Genomic DNA, 20,943 nt, shown 5'->3' with positions numbered 1-20,943 from the left:
GATTCTGGTCACAGAACAGGTTCCAGGTACTCTTACTGAATCTTGTCAATGGTCAGAACCACTGGTGTTTGTTAGGGCTGACATTCCTACTAAGAAAAAGCAGAAGACTAAGCATACTTCTATATATCCTAAGGATCCTCAAAGGGAATGGCAGGAGTTTACTCAGGACCTGTTTAATGCCTTAATGACCTCGAAACCTCTCCAAGGGGTTTCTTTGCCTACTCTCCCTTGACTCAACTCCTTCTAAATGGACTAAGGAACCTGATTTCACAGATAAGGATTCAGAATCTGGTGATGGGTCCATGTCTTACTCTTCTCAGATGCCTTGTCTTTGGGTTATGATTCTGATGAAGTACAGTCCATTAGTATGGAGTCTCCTTTTAAGGAATTGCCATTCGGAGACCCTATAGGCAGAATGATGGATTACTTTAAGTGGGATTCTTCTCAGGTGTCTGATAACTAGAAAAGGTATTATGAGCTGCTTCAGGTGGGCACTCCAAAACCTTCGGCAGTTCCTCCAGTGTTACTACAGGTGGATACTCCTAAACCTTCGGCAGTTCCTCCAGTGTTACTCCAGGTGGATACTCCCAAACCTTCTGCAGTTCCTCTAGTGTTACTACAGGTGGATACTCCTAAACCTTCTGCAGTTCTTCCAGTGTTACTACAGGTGGACACTCCTAAACCTTCGGCAGTTCCTCCAGTGTTACTACAGGTGAATACTCCTAAACCTTCTGCAGTTCCTCCAGTGTTACTACAGGTGGATACTCCTAAACCTTCTGCAGTTATTCTAGTGTTACTACAGGTGGACACTCCTAAACCTTCGCCAGTTCCTCCAGTGTTACTACAGGTGGACACTCTTAAACCTTCTGTCAAACCACCTCTGTTGGCTGCTTTGTTAGACAACATTATAGCTGCTTCTACATCTCCTGGTTTTCACCCTCCTGCTCTAAAGAAACCTGATTGGTTCTATAAGGTTCCTGAGTGTTGTCACTTCTTATTTAAGTGTCCTCTTGCTGACCCTGCTGTGGTATCAGTCTCCTCTAACAAGCCTTCTAAATGTTCCCCCTCTTCCAAGCTTCTGCCTTCAGATAAGGCTAGTAGGGCAATGGAGAGTATTGGTAAGAAAGTTTTTACTGTTTCTACTTTGGCCTTTTGGGCAATCAATTACCAGACCCACATGATCAGATATGCAATGGCTTTGATTGTCCAGGCTTGTCACATTATTTCAGATCCTCCTGATACTGAAGCAAAATCTTCTGCTCTATACATTTTGAGTTCTACCTCTCAGGTGCCTCATCACCCTATCAAGTGCAGATGTGATGCTACTGACACGTCTTCCAGAGCTGCTGCCTTTGATTCGATCATGAGGCATTACTCTTGGTTTCACCTGCAGTCTTTACCTGAAGACATTTAGGCCAAGTTGTTGGATGCTCCTTTAATAAAAATCTCTTTGGGACAGCTACCGTTGATATGCTGAAGTCTCTTCAGGAAAAAAGTAAAGCTTTTCAGGATCTTAAACATAATTTTTGTTCCCTATTCCTAAGTTCCACAGGAAATATCCTACTAGGTCTGCATTTGTTCCCAGGCAGCCTCATGAAGCCACCAAAGGCAGTTAGAGTTGTAGGCAAGCTCCTCCCCAAGCAGCCTCATGAGGCCACCAAAGGCAGTTAGGGTTGTAGGCAAGCTCCTCCCCAGGCAGCCTCATGAGGCCACCAAAGGCAGTTAGGGTTGTAGGTGAGCTCCTCCCCCAGGCAACCTCATGAGGCCACCAAAGGCAGTTATGGTTGTAGGCAAGCTCCTCCCCAGGCAGCCTGAGTCCACCAAAGGCAGTTAGTGGTGTAGGCGAGCCCCTCCCCCAGGCAGCCTCATGAGGCCACCAAAGGCAGTTAGGGCTGTAGGCGAGCTCCTCCCCAGGCAGCCTCATGAGGCCATCAAAGGCAGTTAGGGTTGTAGGTGAGCTCCTCTCCCAGACAGCCTCATGAGGCCACCAAAGGCAGTTAGGGTTGTAGGCTAGCTCCTCCCCCAGGCAGCGTCATGAGGCCACCAAAGGCAGTTAGGGTTGAAGGTGAGCTCCTCCCCCAGGCAGCTTCATGAGGCCACCAAAGGCAGTTAGGGTTGTAGGCAAGCTCCTCCTCCATGCAGCCTCATGAGGCCACCAAAGGCAGTTAGGGTTGTAGGTGAGCTCCTCCCCCAGGCAGCCTCATGAGGCCACCAACTCCCCCAGGCAGCCTCATGAGGCCACCAAAGGCAGTTAGGGTTGTAGGTGAGCTCCTCCTGCTAAATCTTCTCAGGCTGCTGTGGCTCAGAAGCCTCCTTTATCTGATAAGCTTCCTTCTCTTTGAATTCTTGCCCCCCTTACCCCTCGGCCATGTTGCCTTGACCCTTCAGCTCTCCCTTTATCTTCCAAACTGGCATATCATCACCTCAGATTCTTGGGTTCTACCTATCATTTGTCAGGCTTACTTCGTGTAGTGGAAGTCTCTACCTACTTTTTCTTGGATTCTCCATCCTCCTCTGGAACAATTTCCTCATTTCTCAGAGGTCATTCAGTCCCTGGTGGACTAGGGAACTGTTCAACCTGTCCCTCTTTCACATGTAGGAAAGGGAATTTACTCCAGGATGTTCCTGGTACCTCAAAAGGAGGGCACTTGGAGACCTATTCTGAATCTCTCCCTACTCAACACCTTTCTCAAGGTTTCTTATTTTTGGATGTTTACTCTTCAAACCCTGTTTCCTCTTGTATTACCCCAGGCTTTTCTGGTGCCCTTGGATATGAAGGATGTTTACCTTCATATTCCTATTCATTCTCTTTTCAGGAAGCTTTCACATTTTTCTGTTTTGTCTTTTGATCTCTCTTCTGCCCCAATGGTATTCACAAAATGCCTAGCTCCTGTGACTGCCTTTTGCAGGCTCCAAGACATTAAGATTTTTCATTATCTAGATAATCTGTTGTTTCAGGCACCTTTTCCCAGTTGCCTGTTACAGAATCTAGAGTTCACCATATCTCTTCCTCAAAGTTTGGGGTTCCTCCTCTGACTCCCTCTCAGAATCATGGGTATCTGGGTTGCAGGATATAGACAGTGTCCATGTTGGCCATTCTTCCATCTCCAAAAGTTCTGCCTTGACAGCTTTCTTTCAGTCTCTTCTTACTCTGTCTGATACTTCAGACAGAGATTTTCTTCAAGTCCTGGGATACATGGCCTCCTCTATTACAATGCTCCCTCTTGCCAGACTGCACATCCGAAATCTTAAATGGTGCCTCAAGTCAGTTTGGCTTCAGCATTACCACCCACTGGGTTTCAGGGTGCCTCTCCTTCTGTGTTTAAAGTCGGAATTCAACTGGTGGATTCAGCAACTTTCCCTCAACCCAGGCCTGCCCTTTTAGCCACCAGTTACTTTAAGAACTGTACACTGACACTTCAGACATGGGGTGGGGACTTCCTGTGGTCATCTTTGCCTCCCCCCATCAAAAGTCAGACCATATCAACATCACAGAGATGACAGCTCTGATTCTGGACCTTCAGGCTTTTCACCCTATGCTGTCTCCAGGCCCTCTGATGGTTTACACGGACAACACCATGCCTCTGAAGGTTTACACAGACAACACCACAGTGATGTGATATGCCAACAAGCAGGAGGACACAAAGTCTTACCTTTTATGCAGGTTGGCTCTTCAGGCCTGGGATCTGTAGCTCAGTTATCAGTTAACTCTTCAGGCAGTGTGTATTCTCTCAGACCACAACCTACTGGCAAACACCATGAGCAGGTCCAAAACACAGGATCGTGAATGGATGCTTTACAGAGACATATTACTGGACATAGTCCATCAGTGGGGTATTCCTCACGTAGGTGTTTTTGCCCACCTCTGAACAAGCAGCTCCCTCTTTTCCTTTACAGAGTACCATGCCGTCTGGCATGGAAGATGGATGCCCTTTCTTTTCCTTGGAAGGAGATGTTTCTCGGTGCCTTCCCCTCCCCTTCTCCTATTACAAGACTCCTGCAGCAGATTCTGCTGGACTCCACAAAAGTCTTGTTAGAGACTCTCTTAATGCATCTGACCAGAAGCAATCATCACAAGTTATCTCATTGGTTGGACGTCCTCACACATGACAAGGCCACACTCATCCATCCTCATTTGTCCATCTTCAACTGATGTGCATGATAGGGTTTTGATCCCTTTTAGGCACCACTTTTCTGAGGATGCACTCAGGATTTCAGAAGAGGCAAGAAAACCTGCAACCAGAAAGTCTTATATGTCCAGATAGAAGAAATTGTCTGTCTGGTGCCATGCTCATAATCAGGAACCTTTATCAGTGGGGGCCCCTCTGGTTCTCTCCTATTTGTGTGAGTTACTCCAGTCTGTCTTGGCCTATTCTTCTGTAAAGGCTCATTTGTTAACTATTTCTATCTGTCTACCCTTGACTCCTTCTCTGGCTTCTTGCATTGAAGTCAAATAGTTTCTTAAAGGTGTCCTGCATCTTAGGCCGCTAAGGAAGCCTATTTGTCCTCCTTGAGACTTTAATTTTGTTTTAGGAAAATTGACCTAGGCTCTTTGTCAGCTTGCAGGTTCAGCTTCTATGCAACATTACACCTGGAAGACAGACATTACTTGCTTTTACTTCTGTTGGAGGGTTTCTGAGCATGAGGCCCTTATGGCCATCCCTTCTTTTTTGTTTTGTCACAAGGACAGGGTGTCCCTTCACACCAATCTTTTTTTTTTTTTTTTTATGCCCAAGGTAGTCAATGAGTTGTCTTTGAATCAGGCAGTTCAACTCCCTTCCTTTTTTCTCTTTTCCACAGTTAGCTAGTGATAGGGCCCTACATATCATAGATTTTCACAGACAGCTCAGGTATTATTTGGATAAACTAAAGCCATTCGTAAATTTGACCAGTGTTTTGTTTCTTTTTAATCCCAGGGCATTGGGGTTGGCTGTTTCTAAACAAGCCATCTCCTCCTGGATATCTAAGGACACTTTTTTTTGTTATTCTTTTCATGGCAAATGTCTCTCTATGTCCATTAGAGCTCACTCCACTATGGCTGTTGCCTCTTTTGGCACTTTCTTCAAAGGGTTGGACACCAATTCCATCCTTGAAGTTGTTACTTGGTCTTCAGTGTATACATTTACTAAGCATTATAAATTGGTTATGGTTTCTAGGGCAAGAGCATGTTTTCCTCAAGCTGTTGTACATGGGTCTGTTGAGGGTTCTTCCCAGCCTTTCACCTCCCAATCCTTTTCTTGAGCTTTTGTTTTATCCCTGCTGTGAGGAGGAATACCGCAACAGTGAAACAGAAGAACGTAATACAGTTGTGTAAAATCTTACCATAACAGTAGAGGCCCTCCTCTTCACTGCTACAGTATTTGCTCCCTCCTTCCAACCCCCTTTCTTCTTTTGGGTTTTGTTTTGGCTTCCTTCCTGGTTGAGGGTCTTCCCTTCTATCTACATTTTCTCCTTCTGGATGTGTATGGTCTCTTTTGTCCTATGGAGACTGTTGTTTTCTGGGGCAATTCAGTTCTGGGTAACTGCATCCTACATCATCTTTATGCCCTACATCCTGTACAGGGAACATATGTGTGATGCAGGGCGCATGCAACATTTAAGGCATTGGTATACTGGCCGGATCCTTGGCAGGAGATCTCTATTGTGCAGAATACTGTAACAGTGAAGAGAAGGACACCTGCTGTTATGGTAAGATTTTACACAACTGTACTTTCCCCTCTTTATTAGGGGGGGGGGGTGCTGCATTACATGAAACCAATGACTTTTTATTTGAGCAGACAGGAGGGAGACTGCACCTGGATCAGCAGTCAGGTGAGAATGGAGAACTGTCATATCCAAAGAGATCCTATATTTTCTCTGAGCCCTTTTAGGGACTGATAGAATAGATACTGGTGTCCTGCAGGCAGCTTTGTAAACATCCTTCAAGTCCGGTAAGAGAGGGGGGATAGCCACAAAATTGTGCATCTTGTCCTCTATAAGGTAATATACCCTGCCTAGCTCTGAGGTAGTTTCCAACCGTGCCTAAGGAAAAAACATCATAAATCTAACCATCATCTAAGGAAAAGTGAACACTTGTTTAAGCCAAGATTCACCTTCCAAAGAATCAGAGTGACTGGACTCAGTGTCATCTAGGAAATCACCATTGTCCTCAGAGGATTCCACATCATTTTCTGAAACAACAGAAAGGTCGCTAGCCAAACAAACACTATAGCCATGTATGGGAACACAACCAGCACAATTAGCTGTTTGCAGAACACTCTTAACCAAAAAAAAAAAGACATTAGACTTAAAACAACTATAATTTGATAATTTGATTATCAGCTATATAATGAAGCTTCTTTCTTTTTCTTGCCTACTTCACTACTAGATAAAATATCTGGTGACAGAGTGTTATGTCTGACAAGGGATCTCTTACCCCAGGCAGAGTGTTATGTCTGACAAGGGATCCCTTACCCCAGACTACTCCCACAGCTAAATGGTTTGGTTCTCCCACACCTGAGACAGGTACTGGAACAACCCCAGGGGATATGTCTAACCCTCATTCCACAGTGTCCACAAAGCTACACTAGAGGGAGATTGGGTAAAAAGTAAGTGGTCTGCAGACTGACCAGTGGTTCCCAACAAAATCACTAACCATATTCTGAGGCATATTTTTATTTTGCCTGTCATTATGGGTGCAACTGGATTTAATGGGGTGGTACTGGAGTTAAGATCCATTGAGTCAGTGGAGACAACACCAGCCAGAATAATAAACTGACAGTACTGGATAATATATCACAATAAGCACTTAAAATTACTAATAGTAAGCATGCCCCTACACAACTAAACTCTGCCAAACTGGTACTTTCACAACAAGCAGTTTGAAATGTGTTCAGAATTCTTTTACAACTGAAAGAAGTTAAACAATTTTTAGTACACGAAGTCCAAACATCAAAGCCACCAATGTGCCAGACCAGTGTTAAAAATGAGCTCCACAAAACTATAACAAGGTTAAGCTGCTATAAAATAATGTTGAATAGCAATTCAGACTATATTTTCTTGTCAGAGAGAAGAAAAAGAGAGAGAAATCTCCACAGTACATTCAAATAACAATTTGTAGTAACATCACAATTTGATGTTAAAAACAGAGCAGAGTCGTGCATATAATGATAATAAGATATAAATACTGAAAAATCCAAGTTCTACAATATTTCCATGTGAAAAGATGAAAATAAAGCAGAGTGACAACAGCAAAGACGGCCCTTAGTGTCTAACAGCACACATACACACTGCACTTCTAACAGAAATACTGAAGGTTTTCCTCAGAAACAGTAAAAATAAACATGTCAAATATAGACACTACAAGCAGAAATTCCCAATTGAATTATTGTAAACACTGACAGAAATAAAACAGTAGAATAAATATTTTAAATGACCATAAAAATAGAGACTAATGCAATGAGAGGAAGGGGGTCCCCAAATGGGTTTATCTGAGCAGTAAGTAAGAATGAAAACAGCACTGCATCTTGCGAAGAGTCAGAGAACTTTCTTATTTGGATGGCAGAGAACGACTGAACACTCTCTTCTTCTTAAGTTGAAGGCTTCTGCCTCAGGATATTCTCAGCTGTCACAAGAAGAGGGAGAAAGATGGGTGTCTGCACTTTTGAAAGCAGGCCTGTACTGCGTTAGTTTGGCAGATATCCCAAAATGCTACTGAGGCAGTGGGAATGCTACTCTCTGTATAGGTTTGTGTCTTACAATGATATAGTGGTTGAGGATTTATGCCTTAATATGGGGAGGGTAAATTGATCAATATTGGGAAGGGCAGCTCTCTCTGTACATACAGAACATTCCAGATGGCCACATACATCAAAAGGCTACACTTTCAGATTTGTCGAAATTCCTTTTGAAATTACTATTTGCATTTATTTTTCCAAGACCAGAGGAATGAATGAACTGGGGACATGGGGAAGCGTAATACTTGGGTTTGAAAGTCTTAATGCAGGCTTTTTTAATTTAAATGGCATAATTAAGCATCCAGGTGGTGATTAAAACCTGGTCCACAATACTAATTTACTTTCTAGTGTGTCCTACTGTTGCTCTCCCTCATGTGCCAGCTTTTGCAGATGACAGAAGCAAGTATCTGAAACACAGTAAAAACATTACATCTTTGTTAAATTAAGCTGACAAATGACAGTGTAAGACGTCAATAATCTTTAACAAAAAAAGAATGAAAAGGTTAGCTCTTGAAGCAATGACTACACTGCAGCTTTAATCATGGGCATAAATATGTGAGCATCTGATGATTACAAATTATAAGGTACTGCATAGCGATCGAGCTGTTAAAATTGGTTATTTTTATTGCTTCGAAGACGTCTCAGGATACTCATAACTGCTGAGATGCAGAAAACAACAGTTAGGTTAAGTGGAGAACTGTTGATAGTAATTCCATTTTTATGAATAATTTTCATATGATTTCCATGCATTTTAGGCCACTGGGAAGTAGACAGAAAAATTATAGCAAGACAAGGTTTTTATGATCTGTTTTATTTTGAAAATACCTTTGTAGAGGTTTTTGAAAACTAAATGTTGGCTATGTTGCTGTTACCAATTTCAAAAGATGGAGGGGAAAATAAGTAACTCTGGGGGATGAATCAAAAACAGATTGTATGGTTTATTTCAAACACTAACTGATGTTTGCCAAGGGGATTCATGTATATTGTCATTGACCCAACAAAGAAAAAGTGCCTTTGTTTGATGTTTCAGTTACTAAAAAAAGTCATGAAGGGTATCCTTATACATTTTGTCCACCCCCTCCCATGAAGATCTAATATTAAATAATAAGCTGCCATAAGCTGGCTCACGGATATAAGGTTTTGCTCCTGACTGAACTACTGACAATCTGAGTACTTCTAATGTCTCTCGTGTTGCCAACAGCTTCTTCTCTTGCTCCAGGAGGAAGGTAGATGAGCTGTAAGGGCTGGAAGTCAAGGAACTGTGTAACCATACTCCACATATGCATTCAGTAGAACCTGTCAGCACCTGAGGCCACCGCTGGAAGTGAAGGAACTGTGTAGCCATACTCCACATATGCATTCAGTAGAACCTGTCAGCACCTGAGGCCACTGCTGGAAGTGAAGGAACTGTGTAGCCATACTCCACATATGCATTCAGTAGAACCTGTCTGCACCTGAGGCCACCACTGGAAGTCAAGGAACTGTGTAGCCATACTCCACATATGCATTCAGTAGAACCTGTCTGCACCTGAGACCACCGCTGGAAGTCAAAGAACTGTGTAACCATACTCCACATATGCATTCAGTAGAACCTGTCTGCACCTGAGGCCACCGCTGGAAGTCAAGGAACTATGTAACCATACTCCACATATGCATTCAGTAGAACCTGTCTGCACCTGAGACCACCGCTGGAAGTCAAGGAACTGTGTAGCCATACTCCACATATGCATTCAGTAGAACCTGTCTGCACCTGAGGCCACCGCTGGAAGTCAGGGAACTATGTAACCATACTCCAGATATGCATTCTGTAGAACCTGTCTGCACCTGAGGCCACCACTGGAAGTCAAGGAACTATGTAACCATACTCCACATATGCATTCAGTAGAACCTGTCTGCACCTGAGGCCACCGCTGGAAGTGAAGGAACTGTTTAACCGTACTCCACATATGCATTCAGTATAACCTGTCTGCACCTGAGACCACCGCTGGAAGTGGAAGAACTGTGTAACCATACTCCACATATGCATTCAGTAGAACCTGTCTGCACCTGAGGCCACCACTGGAAGTCAAGGAACTATGTAACCATACTCCACATATGCATTCAGTAGAACCTGTCTGCACCTGAGACCACCGCTGAAAGTCAAGGAACTGTGGAACCATACTCCACATATGCATTCAGTAGAACCTGTCTGCACCTGAGACCACCGCTGGAAGTCAAGGAACTGTGTAACCATACTCCACATATGCATTCAGTAGAACCTGTCTGCACCTGAGACCACCGCTGCACGTCAAGGAACTATGTAACTATACTCCACATATGCATTCAGTAGAACCTGTCTGCACCTGAGACCACCGCTGGACGTCAAGGAACTATGTAACTATACTCCACATATGCATTCAGTAGAACCTGTCTACACCTGAGGCCACTGCTGGAAGTCAAGGAACTATGTAACCATACTCCACATATGCATTCTGTAGAACCTGTCTGCACCTGAGACCACCGCTGGACGTCAAGGAACTATGTAACTATACTCCACATATGCATTCAGTAGAACCTGTCTGCACCTGAGACCACCGCTGGACGTCAAGGAACTATGTAACTATACTCCACATATGCATTCAGTAGAACCTGTCTGCACCTGAGACCACCGCTGGACGTCAAGGAACTATGTAACTATACTCCACATATGCATTCAGTAGAACCTGTCTGCACCTGAGGCCACTGCTGGAAGTTAAGGAACTATGTAACCATACTCCACATATGCATTCTGTAGAACCTGTCTGCACCTGAGACCACCGCTGGAAGTGAAGGAACTGTGTAACCATACTCCACATATGCATTCAGTAGAACCTGTCTGCACCTGAGACCACTGCTGTAAGTGAAGGAACTGTGTAACCATACTCCACATATGCATTCAGTAGAACCTGTCTGCACCTGAGACCACCGCTGGACGTCAAGGAACTATGTAACTATACTCCACATATGCATTCAGTAGAACCTGTCTGCACCTGAGGCCACTGCTGGAAGTCAAGGAACTATGTAACCATACTCCACATATGCATTCTGTAGAACCTGTCTGCACCTGAGACCACCGCTGGAAGTGAAGGAACTGTGTAACCATACTCCACTTATGCATTCAGTAGAACCTGTCTGCACCTGAGGCCACCGCTGGAAGTCAAAGAACTGTGTAACCATACTCCACATATGCATTCAGTAGAACCTGTCTGCACCTGAGGCCACTGCTGGAAGTGAAGGAACTGTGTAACCATACTCCACATATGCATTCAGTAGAACCTGTCTGCACCTGAGACCACCGCTGGAAGTCAAGGAACTGTGTAACCATACTCCACATATGCATTCAGTAGAACCTGTCTGCACCTGAGACCACCGCTGGAAGTCAAGGAACTGTGTAACCATACTCTACATATGCATTCAGTAGAACCTGTCTGCACCTGAGACCACCGCTGGAAGGCAAAGAACTGTGTAACCATACTCCACATATGCATTCAGTAGAACCTGTCTGCACCTGAGGCCACCGCCGGAAGTCAGGGAACTATGTAACCATACTCCACATATGCATTCAGTAGAACCTGTCTGCACCTGAGACCACCGCTGGAAGTAAAGGTACTGTGTAGCCATACTCCACATATGCATTCAGTAGAACCTGTCTGCACCTGAGGCCACCGCTGGAAGTCAGGGAACTATGTAACCATACTCCAGATATGCATTCTGTAGAACCTGTCTGCACCTGAGGCCACCACTGGAAGTCAAGGAACTATGTAACCATACTGCACATATGCATTCAGTAGAACCTATCTGCACCTGAGGCCACCGCTGGAAGTGAAGGAACTGTGTAACCATACTCCACATATGCATTCAGTATAACCTGTCTGCACCTGAGACCACTGCTGGAAGTGAAGGAACTGTGTAACCATACTCCACATATGCATTCAGTAGAACCTGTCTGCACCTGAAGCCACCACTGGAAGTCAAGGAACTATGTAACCATACTCCACATATGCATTCAGTAGAACCTGTCTGCACCTGAGACCACCACTGGAAGTCAAGGAACTGTGTAACCATACTCCACATATGCATTCAGTAGAACCTGTCTGCACCTGAGACCACCGCTGGAAGTCAAGGAACTGTGTAACCATACTCCACATATGCATTCAGTAGAACCTCTCTGCACCTGAGACCACCACTGGACGTCAAGGAACTATGTAACTATACTCCACATATGCATTCAGTAGAACCTATCTGCACCTGAGACCACCGCTGGACGTCAAGGAACTATGTAACTATACTCCACATATGCTTTCAGTAGAACCTGTCTGCACCTGAGGCCACTGCTGGAAGTCAAGGAACTATGTAACCATCCTCCACATATGCATTCTGTAGAACCTGTCTGCACCTGAGACCACCGCTGGACGTCAAGGAACTATGTAACTATACTCCACATATGCATTCAGTAGAACCTGTCTGCACCTGAGACCACCGCTGGACGTCAAGGAACTATGTAACTATACTCCACATATGCATTCAGTAGAACCTGTCTGCACCTGAGACCACCGCTGGACGTCAAGGAACTATGTAACTATACTCCACATATGCATTCAGTAGAACCTGTCTGCACCTGAGGCCACTGCTGGAAGTTAAGGAACTATGTAACCATACTCCACATATGCATTCTGTAGAACCTGTCTGCACCTGAGACCACCGCTGGAAGTGAAGGAACTGTGTAACCATACTCCACATATGCATTCAGTAGAACCTGTCTGCACCTTATACCACTGCTGGAAGTGAAGGAACTGTGTAACCATACTCCACATATGCATTCAGTAGAACCTGTCTGCACCTGAGACCACCGCTGGACATCAAGGAACTATGTAACTATACTCCACATATGCATTCAGTAGAACCTGTCTGCACCTGAGGCCACTGCTGGAAGTCAAGGAACTATGTAACCATACTCCACATATGCATTCTGTAGAACCTGTCTGCACCTGAGACCACCGCTGGAAGTGAAGGAACTGTGTAACCATACTCCACATATGCATTCAGTAGAACCTGTCTGCACCTGAGACCACCGCTGGAAGTGAAGGAACTGTGTAACCATACTCCACATATGCATTCAGTAGAACCTGTCTGCACCTGAGGCCACCACTGGAAGTCAAGGAACTATGCAACCATACTCCACATATGCATTCAGTAGAACCTGTCTGCACCTGAGGCCACCGCTGGAAGTCAAGGAACTATGTAACCATACTCCACATATGCATTCAGTAGAACCTGTCTGCACCTGAGACCACCGCTGGAAGTGAAGTAACTGTGTAACCATACTCCACATATGCATTCAGTAGAACCTGTCTGCACCTGAGACCACCGCAGATTCTAAAAGTAAAAGGACAAGGGTCAGGAGATAAGAAACTCTACTGCTCTTCCAAGCCATGACTGGTGTTGCATATAACATTTTACCTTAAATGAAGACAAGACACTTCTTTCTCTCTTTCAGTGGTATTTATTACACACGTGTGGGAGCCTCATGGAAAGTACCAGGGAGACTCCCCGAACAAAGGAATGCATAAGCTTATATGCTGATGATATTGCTGATAGTACAAAAATATAAACTAGACCAATTAAAATAGTACAAAAGACAATTAACCAATCAGTGGTTTAGCCGTAGGCTTAAAGCAGTTCACATTACTACATCTCTAGGCAGAGAAGGTAAATCAGATATACTTCCATATAAGGCACATTTCCTGATTTTAAACAGGCTCTTGTTTTTCAGTACTTTTTTACTATTTACAGTTTACTCAGAGTTCGTAGTACAAAGTTCATCTCAATGCATACAGGTTTTCACATATTCAAACTCTTTGAACACATACTTTGACCATTCATATTCTACAATCCCCCATTTGATGCTGTGTAAACATCACCATTTAGTCTATCATACATTTGCCCTATGTCTAACATAACCATGTGGCTAGTTCCTTTAACATTGTCACATATTTTTGTTTCATCATTCATATTCATAACTGCAGGCATATAAAACTTTGGCACCTTTTTAGTAGTTTTAAAAGACATTAATTTTAAAATCAAGGCTTTGATTAAAAACACAACAAGAAAAGCAATAAGAGCCAAATTAACTTTAAAAGTCAACCTCCTCAACCTGAGAACAGGTTGATTAACCATGCCCATGTTGAGTTATCAGCCTCCTTGGCCTTAGAGAGTTCGGAGACTCTCTGAATGAGTTTTTGGTCCCTTTTTTCTATCGCTTGTGTCTGGATCAGATTCACTAGAGTGACTGTCCGCAGCTTGTTCTCTTTCTGTAGGGGTGGGGTCTTTAGTGGTAGAATCTGGCTGCTGTGCTTCTGCTCCTTGTTGAGCGAGGGGGGGGGGCTGATACTGCGGGGGTGAAATCAGTGGAGAAGTTGGTGGTGGGGGGAGCCAAACATTATCATCTTCTGACGATTTAGTTATCTGTAAATTAACTAATTCCTTTACAGGATAAAGCCCCTTAAAGGGTGGGTCCTTCAAGAATTTACCGTTTACTGTATCTAAATTATGAGCAGTTTGTTGTAATTCCCTCAGTTGCTCATTTAATTTCTGCTGGTTATCTTTTAAACTACTACTAACCGAGTCCTTTTCTCTTTCTTTCGCCTCTGTCATCCAATCATTAAATGCTGCCCAGCACAACCCTGGTATTCTTCTCCGTTTTCTCTTTAATATCCCTTGGAGATTAAGCAAAATATTTTTATTAAAACTACCATTTTCTGGAAAGGCGAGTTTACCATAACCCTCAGTGAGGGCGACCCACTGACTAATAAATATACAACTGTCCCGGGACACAAGAAAATACATACAACCAGCTGGTGTACCTCTTTCTGGCTCTTTTATGGTTCCCACATTCGCTCCCATTTTCACACAGTAAGCTATTCTGTATTTTATAGATGTAGCTGTGATGTTTTGTAAACGTCGCTTTTATTGTTGCATATAACATTTTACATTAAATGAAGACAAGACACTTCTTTCTCTCTTTCAGTGGTATTTATTGCACACGTGTGGGAGCCTCATGGAAAGTACCAGGGAGACTCCCCGAACAAAGGAATGCATAAGCTTATATGCTGGTGATATTGCTGACAGTACAAAAATATAAACTAGACCAATTAAAATAGTACAAAAGACAATTAACCAATCAGTGGTTTACCTGTAGGCTTAAAGCGGTTCACATTGCTGCATCTATAGGCAGAGAAGGAAAATCGGATATACTTCCATATAAGGCACATTTCCTGCATTTAAACAGGCTCTTGTTTTTCAGTACTTTTTTCTATTCAGTTTACTCAGAGTTCGTAGTACAAAGTTCATCTCAATGCATACAGGTTTTCACGTAGTCTCCTTGAACACATGCTTTTACCATTCATATTCTACACTGGACACCAACCTGCCTTAACATGACAAGAGGGGTTACAGCTCCTGTGATGACAGCAGCATAGCTGCAATATCAAGAAGTGCTAGAAGTGGATGGGAATCATGGGGGGGGGGGGGTTACTGGCCTGGCATCTGTGGAAGCACAAATAGATAAAAAGTGAGCTACAATACATTACAACATAATTTCCCAGGGATAAAAGGCCAGCTTATTAACAATATTATGAGCTAAGCATCTTGGAAGAAAGCTGTGGTGGCCACATTATCCAAGGAAGGTAAAGACTTTTCAGACACAGCTTCATATAAACCAATTCAAATTTTAAACCATAATTATAAAGTGTTTGTGTCTATACTAGTTAAGTTAATGGCAGATATGTTGCCAAAACTGAGACACATGGATAAGTTGACTATGAAGTGTGGTTTAGTGAAGGGGGGCAACCATCTGACAAAATTAACAGACATTAATGGTTCAGAGGGAAACAGAATGCAAGAAGACACCTTTATTATTGTTGGGTCTTAACACAAATAAAGCATTTGATGGAGTCAGATGGGATTTTGAGAGAAGTGCAATGGTAGCATTTATGTTCCTTGATAGAATGATGGGGTTAATTAGGAGGATTTATGAAGGATCAGATGCAAGAATTAAGATGGGAGGTTTCCTCTCTGACAAGCAGTGTTTGAACAGTGGAACCAAACAGGGGTGTCCTCTTTTCCTTTTGTTATTTACTTTATCTTTAGAGTCACTGGCAAAGGAGATAAGGAACACACACCTTCAGGGTTATAACTGTTTTGGTAAGCAGGTGTACTTGTATTTGATAAAGTCAGAAAGCACATTTTAGTGTTATGGGACACTCTGAGACAGTTAAAGGTCTTTTTCTGTATATAACCCATCTATGTCAAGCAAAGTTCTTCATTAGCACTCTTCAAGAAAATTCTTGATGAGTGGATGGGAAATAGGAAATACACCCCAGGGATCACTTCTGTGTCTCTGCTTGACAGTGGCACAGAAAAATAACTTTCTTGGGTGGCATAAGTCAGGGAACCTTGTTGGCTAGGCTTATGTAGGCCCTTGGGCCGATAGCCTAGTACCTACCTATGAACCTATAAAATTAATTAAGATAAAATGTAGGTTATAGTATTAAACTATATACTCACACATGAATTTTTTAAACACATTATTAAATTATCACTTAAGACATAGGCAAAATTAAATTAGCCCTTAAGACAGAGGCAAAATGCATTAATAGAAAAAAAAAACAATATTAAAATTTTTCCATTTACATACATTATACATTACACGTTTACTTTTTTTAAACACCTGTCATTCAGTCCAACACTACATATATTGCTCAACTCCTGTATTCTCTTAAACATCACTCATCCTGAATATTATTATGCATGTATTGTTCCCATGATTCCATTTATTTCTATGTAATTTGCTCCTTCTCTTTTCTAAAAATCCCTCTTCCAGTTCTTTCACCTCCTTTACAATGTTTAATAGTTTGCATACAGTTGGTTTAGACTTTGATTTCTACTTTACAGTAATTGCTTTTTTGCTAACCAGGAGAATCACTTAAGAAGGCCTTACTCTGCCTCGGCAATTCAGATCCTGTATTCCAGCTCAAAAGTATCACTTCCTTAGTTACACCCATTTACTCCCCCCACCCTATATTTCTGACAGAGTACTCTGCAGGAAAATTTTAAACTCCGCTAATTCATTACACTTCCAACACATACATTTGCAGTTACCTCTTTCTTCCCCATCACACATCCAACATTTGCAAGCTACCGGAGGTAAAATTATTTGAAGTCTACTGTGTTTTAAAATTACCTACTCAAAAATTTTAAACCTTTTGGACTTCATTGTACACTCATAGCCACATTGTTTCTTTACTTTCCAGTCTCTTTCCCAATCTTTTATGACCTCCTCTGATTGGTTCTTATAGTTATCATGCAATATTTTGTATGCCCTACTAATTATATCTTTTTTCAATAGTAGCCCCTGTTCTACATTCGACTAAAAACTCTTAACATATCAGATCTTCCCCTTAGGATTCCCCTATTCATTTCTCTTTGCCTATACTCAATCCCTGGCAGTGAAGTATGTCTCTAGCCTGCAGATTAAATGTCTTCTTGGCCTGATCCCACACTATTACCTTTCCATCTTTAGTTATTTGCTCCCAACACCTTGGTTCCTTTGTCAGTTTTCTGCAGTAAATTCCAGCCCCCTCTTGTCTATTTTCTGCAGCCCTACTTGTGTCATCCCTATTAGCAAAATCTGCCTTCTCCATTCTCATATTGGCTTAGGTTTTAGAATACTCTTTGCTACTTTATGAATATAATATTCTGTATGGTTGTTATTATTCTCCTTAAGGATCTGCATCCAAAATCCCAGTCTCTCCTTATTTCTAAAACTCCCCCTCCCTGCTTCATTATCATCCATTACTACTTTGAATTATAAATGTCTACTTGCATTATGTAAATAAGCCTTAACTGTGTACCTCTAAAATATCCCTTCAAATCAGGTAAACCTAAACAACTTTGTTGAATTGGAAGGATCAACTTCTCCCACTTAACTCTTTCCTCCAATCTTTCATATATCCTCTTAATTAACATTTTGCTGAATCAGGGAATGAAAATGTTTCCATTGCCGTACTCAAAATCCCAATTTACTTTGTTGGATGCTTTCTCTGCATCAAGACACAACAACAGTGGATCTTCTTACATTCTATATCCTTCTGGATCATCATTGTTCTATTAATGATGTCAAATGTCTGCCTTCCCTTCACAAAACCACACTGATCCATATCTATCAATTTTGGCAACACCTTTAATATTTCTTTAGCTATTGTACACATAAATACTTTATAATCATGTTTAAAATTGAAATAGGTCTATATAAAGTTGGATCTGATGGGTCTTTACCGTCTGTTGGTAATACAAACACCACAGCTTTCTTCACCTTTTAAAATACTGGTTAACAGACTTTTCTATATCTTTATCACTTTCTTCGCTCCTAACTTCCAAAACTCCTGAGAAATACCATTTGTCCCTGGAAACTCTGAAGATTGTTTATACACCATAGTTTTTTATCTAAACTGCTCCTATCTTAATTATTAATTATTGACCCTGATCTACCACTAACCTTGGCATAATTAAGTCTTCCATAAATATTTACATTTGTGCTTTTTCTTAATTTCCATATTCCCTGCTTTCTACAACTTTTCATAACATTTCCAAAATAGCTGTAATAATTATACAGGATCTCTGGTTATTTTTCTTGTTATAGGCTCCCTAATATTATCTACAACATTTTCTACTTTCTATTGCCTAAGTCATTGTGCTTAAAGTTTTCTGCTCTGGAGTTATCAAAAAATAGTTGGTTAACAGCAGTCTTTCTAAATTCATGCATATTATCCAGATACCCCCTTATTCTCTGTCTAGTGCTCTGCAGTTGCACATCTTCTTGTTCTGTATAATTCCCATTATTCTGCAATACTTCAACCACTTTCAGCCCCTGTAAATAATTCTTATTACTTCTTAATTATGTTTCTTTCTCTTTTATTTCAACTCTATTTTCAAATTCCATTTTCATTTTATCCCGTTCACTAGCTATCACTTCTAAAGAAATGTTTATCTTAGCTGATAACGCTTGAATAATTTCTACTACTAGACCAGTAACCTTCGATAAACCAGCATTTGTTAAAATCATAAATCATTCATGGTTCCAATTGCTCTTGTGTGCTGATACTTTTGGACATAATTTTAAAGAACTGGAGTTAGCACCACACTAACACCAACTATTTTCGCTTTGGTTACTTTTTAACAAGAAGGTGGGAAAGTGCCAATGTCTCATTTTCACTTCATCACCCTGCATTTATTTCTTGGTTTTTATTGCTGCATGTTTTGAAATAGTTATTGGATGTGTGTTGAAGCTTTCAATTAAATGCAGATCTTCCTGTGAAATATAACTTCTGTCTAGTCTAGTCTAGTTACTGTGCAGTGGGGAATAATACGTAAATTCTTTCCGAGTCCCTACTACTGAATTTACATCTTCCATACTAAACATTTTTATAAATTTCTTCAGAAATCTACCTTATTTTGAAATATTTACCTTCTAGGTTCCCCTGATTCATTTTCACCCAGTCTCCACTTATAAGTAATAGTCCCTGCAGTTTTTGGTGGAATATAAATACATGCCAGTTTAATCCTTCTTTGCCAACCACAAATCTATCATTATTGTCTTTTTCCCCTCTTCTGTCACTATTGGAGCCGCTCTAGCAATCCTTTTTCTTTGTCCCTGATATTCTGCTGAATATCCATTCAGAAATACTTTTTTGTCAAATCCACGAATGTGTCTCCTGCAACATTACTAGTTGCACTCTGCATTTCATAATATAATGAAATGCACTTTCCTCTTTGTCTATAGCTGTAAGGCCATTTTGTTCTAAGATAGCATGGACAATGTTTCCATTGTGACAAAAACCTATTGTTTCCTTGAAATTAAAGTTTTGATCAGTTTGCAGCCATCTTGGAGGTCTGACTAAACCCACACATGATATTTTTGGGGCAAGAGACATTTATTAAAGTATCACTTATGGCTTAAGCAATCATATGTTTATATAAATAAAAACACAGCATATTGACAAGTTTAGTTGACAACATTATACATCACTTATAATCTATCCATTCACTGTGAGTCAGTCAGTATATAGCTCATTCAAATCCTGCGTTTTTTAAACCTCATTCGTCCTCTGCGAGTATTATTCCCACAATGCCCATTTTATCTGTGTAATTGGCTCCTACCATTTTCTGTAGATCATATTTCCAGTTGTTTTATCTCTGTTACTATATTCACTACTTCTAGTACAGTTGTTTTGACTTTGATTTCCATTTTCTAGTAATTGTTTTTTTGGCAGCCACCATAATTAGGTTCACCAAGTCCTTACTTTGTCTTGACAATTCTGATTCTGTATATAGCTCAAAAAAATAATTTCCTTAGTTATACCAGTTTGCTCACCCAGTATTTTTGATACAGTGCTCTGCAGAGAATTTTAAAGTGTGCCAACTTGTTATATTCCCAGAAAATATGTTCCTGATTATCTCTTTCTTGGCCATCAGACCTCCAACATTTGCTAGTTACATCAAGATAAATTCTTTGTAATCTACTTGGGTATAAAAATACCTGTGTAAACACTTCCAAGTAAAGCTCCTAAATCTTCTAGACTTTGTTGCACATTTGGCACATATACATATATTCCCATTCTTTCTTTGTGAATTTCTTATCCAGGCTTTCTTCCCAATCCTTTCTAACCACCTTTGATTCAGTCTTATTGTTATCATGCAATATTTTATAAGGTCTACTAATTATTCCTTTTGTAACAGCAGCTTCTGTTCTAGATTCTAGTAAAAACTTTACCAGTGCTGGTTTTTCACTTAGGACCCCCTGTTTCTTTCTCTTTGCCCATACTCTGATATTAAGCCTTGACAGGTAAGGCAATCTCTAGCCTGCAGTCCAAATAAATTCTTGGCTTCTTCCCATTCTATTACCTTTCCGTCTCTAATTATTTGCTTCCAATAGCTTGGTTCTATTGCCAGTTTTCTCCAATAAAGTCCAGCCCTATCTTGTCGGTTCTGTATCCCTAATTACAGTCATCTCTACTGGCAGAATCTCCTTTTTTCATTCCTGTGTTGGCTTAGATCTTATAATACTTTGTTACTTTATGAATATAATATTCGGTATGATTGTTGTTTTCCTCCTTAAGAATCTGCATCCAAAATCTAGTCTCCTCTTGCTTGT

The sequence above is a fragment of the Protopterus annectens genome, chromosome 1.part1 (genome assembly GCF_019279795.1).
Source record: "Protopterus annectens isolate FY-2018-M chromosome 1.part1, PAN1.0, whole genome shotgun sequence".
Taxonomy (NCBI): domain Eukaryota; kingdom Metazoa; phylum Chordata; order Ceratodontiformes; family Protopteridae; genus Protopterus; species Protopterus annectens.
This window is presented reverse-complemented; position numbering follows the sequence as displayed.